Genomic DNA, 2,902 nt, shown 5'->3' with positions numbered 1-2,902 from the left:
TGTGTCAGCCTTAAAACAATTACTATTAATATTACCTTTTTGCTCACACTACATAGCATAGGCAGTGGAGGTTGGTGAGGGGCCTCTGCTCAACCTGGGCCACTTAAGGGCCCAGGCGATGAGGCTACAGTAATACCTGCACTTTCACCTTTCACAATTACTAATACTATGGCAGGAAGAAAAGGAAATGAGAGATCATGGCCTGGCCCTTAGAGCCTCTGCTCAAAAGTGACCCAAATCACTTTGATTCACATTTTTTTTTTTTTTTTTGAATGAAGCAACTCAAATGGCTTTGGCTAACTTCAAAGGGAATGGGAAAATGCAAGCTACTACAAGGTGACTAAATGATGAATACTGTTACACGGGAAATATGTGAACACCCCTAAAGACCACAATTGCTGTGAAATTTCTTATGTGATACTGTATTAATGATAAATTATTTATTCCTCCTGCAGAAATCTTGTCTTAACTCAGTATGTCTACCACCTCAGATAGACACATTCAAAAGAGTATGTGTTGCCTCAGTAAATGAACAAGTCTTCACTAAAATATACTACTTCCAGATAGGACATGCAGAAAGTAATATTGAGAGTGAGCATTAGCATTTCATTATTGGATAATTTTTCTGACTATATCCTTCTTGACTGGCTGTAGAGTTACTAATGTAGAAATTTTCCAAGCAGACCACATTTATTTCAGTCTTCTAACAAAAGAAGAGGAATCTCAGCACCTATTCACTTTTATGAACCTGCCAGACATTTGGAAAGTGATAAACCAGTCCAGCCCATTAGAGTGGTTTGTCTGTGGTAAAAGAGCCAATTTCTTCAGTTTTCTAGGCATAGATATTCACTGTGAAAATCTATACTTCAGAAGGTTTTTCTAAGGTGGTTGCTCATTCCAAATATTAAGGACCCATTCTCCTTGAAAATGACTTACCTATTTATCATCCAGACAGTAATGCAAATAGAAATCCAATTTTTCCTAAGCCTTACTTTTTAAATATATTTCTTTTTATACATTGATTTCAATAAAAGTGATTTTAGTATGTTGAGAGGTAGAAAGGTATACATCATGCATTTCCTTTTCTTCTTTCTCCTTTAAAGTTATGTGCATTTTTTGCATTTTACTATTTTAACTCTCTGGGGAATTTTTGAAACTTGGACTAAGCACTCTTGTCACAGATAACTGACCTAATATGTAACATCACATTAAACATAAATAATAAGCATCAATTTGTATCTTCACATTGAAGATTAAATGTCACTCGCATTTATGAAAGCACAACATGAGGGTATCCCAAGCTCTCACAATGTGAGAGTATCCTAAACTCTCAGTATTTACAAACATTTCAGCATAACCCTATCGATCCAGCAGTAAATCCTATTTTTCTGTTCCTTAAAAACATAATCAGAATCAACTACTGCTCACAGTCTTCAGCGCTCCCCCTTGTGGTTGAGGCCACCAACATCAGGACTATTTCAATGGTCTCATTCTGTCTGTTCTCTCCACAGACTATTGAATGATTGTTTTAAAATGCAATTTAGTTACATCACAGTCACATCAATCCTCGGCTTAAAAGTCCTTCAGCATGGCACACAGGGTCCTGCATTACCTGGCTCCTAACTTCCTCACCTTCCTACATTCCCCGTGCTCCCTCTCTGCTTTCTTGCTTTTCATCAGTGCGGCTTTTACCCCCTTGTCCCAAGGTCTTTGCACCTGTTTCCCCTACCTAGGACAGTCTCCCTTCATATATCAAACGATTAGTTCTCTCTCTTCTTGCCAATCTTTGCTCAAAATTCACACTTTCAGAGGGGACTCCTAAGATAACGTTATCTGAAATTAAAATATCCTGACATTCTCTATCCCTTTATCCAGCTTTCTTTATATTCTCTTCATTTATCATCTAATATCATATGAAATAGTTGATATGTGTGTATACACATACATATAAATATAAACATAAAATTATTCTTTGCATGTCCTCACTAAAAATGAAGGTTATATAAGGAAGGACTTTTTTGGTTTTGTTCACCAGAAACTAGAAGAGCAACAAAGACATCTTAAGTGTTTAGAAAATATTTGTTGAATGAATAAATAAGTAGCTAGATAAACTCTTATAAAGTAGAAGGGTCAGAACTTCATTTGCAAAGAATTTCCCCAGTCTTTTGTACTACCATTCCTTGTACTTATGCCAGTTATATCAAGGACTGAAGTTGCAAGTGACCCAGGGATATAATTCCATTAATGGTTCTGACCTAATCAAGTGTTCCTGCTATGCACAGGAGATCAATAGGGTTTCTCCTTTTTCCTTTATTCTTTCTTTTTCCTTCCTTATTCCTTCCTTTCTTCTATTCTTCATTTCATTCTTTTCTTCTTCATTCCTGTTCATTCACTGTGGGCATTAAAACTCCAGAGACTTTGTGGTCTATATAGCTAAGTCTACCTTTTCAGGAAAGTTCTATTGTACTTAGGACTGCAGTACTCTTGAGTTGTTAGTATAGTATAGACCATGGGTAGTAGCTTAGAATGCTGCTTCCTCACTGATGTGAGAAAGATTGTATCCCACATATTTCATCAATAATTTTGAAATTGTGAAGGAAGACAGCAGGCCAAGCTTTGGTTTTACCTGAAACATCTGTCAAGCAATCAGAGTGAATCATCAGACGGCAAACACAGAGGGGAAGACACACAGAACTAGATATGCAGCTGATGTGTACACAATCTCTTTCATTCTACAACAGCACACAGGAATTTAGCAAGAAGGAATGTCAGAGATTGGAACAGGATCACTGGCTCTTGCATTGTGAAGCACTGAATCTGTTTGATTAGGGAAACACAAGTCCCACCCTATTCAGCATGATCGGTAGCTTGCCTACAGGTTTTGTGGTTACAGCAGAATGAT

Source organism: Propithecus coquereli, unplaced genomic scaffold (assembly GCF_000956105.1).
Source record: "Propithecus coquereli isolate 6110/MARCELLA unplaced genomic scaffold, Pcoq_1.0 Scaffold121, whole genome shotgun sequence".
NCBI lineage: Eukaryota > Metazoa > Chordata > Mammalia > Primates > Indriidae > Propithecus > Propithecus coquereli.
This window is presented reverse-complemented; position numbering follows the sequence as displayed.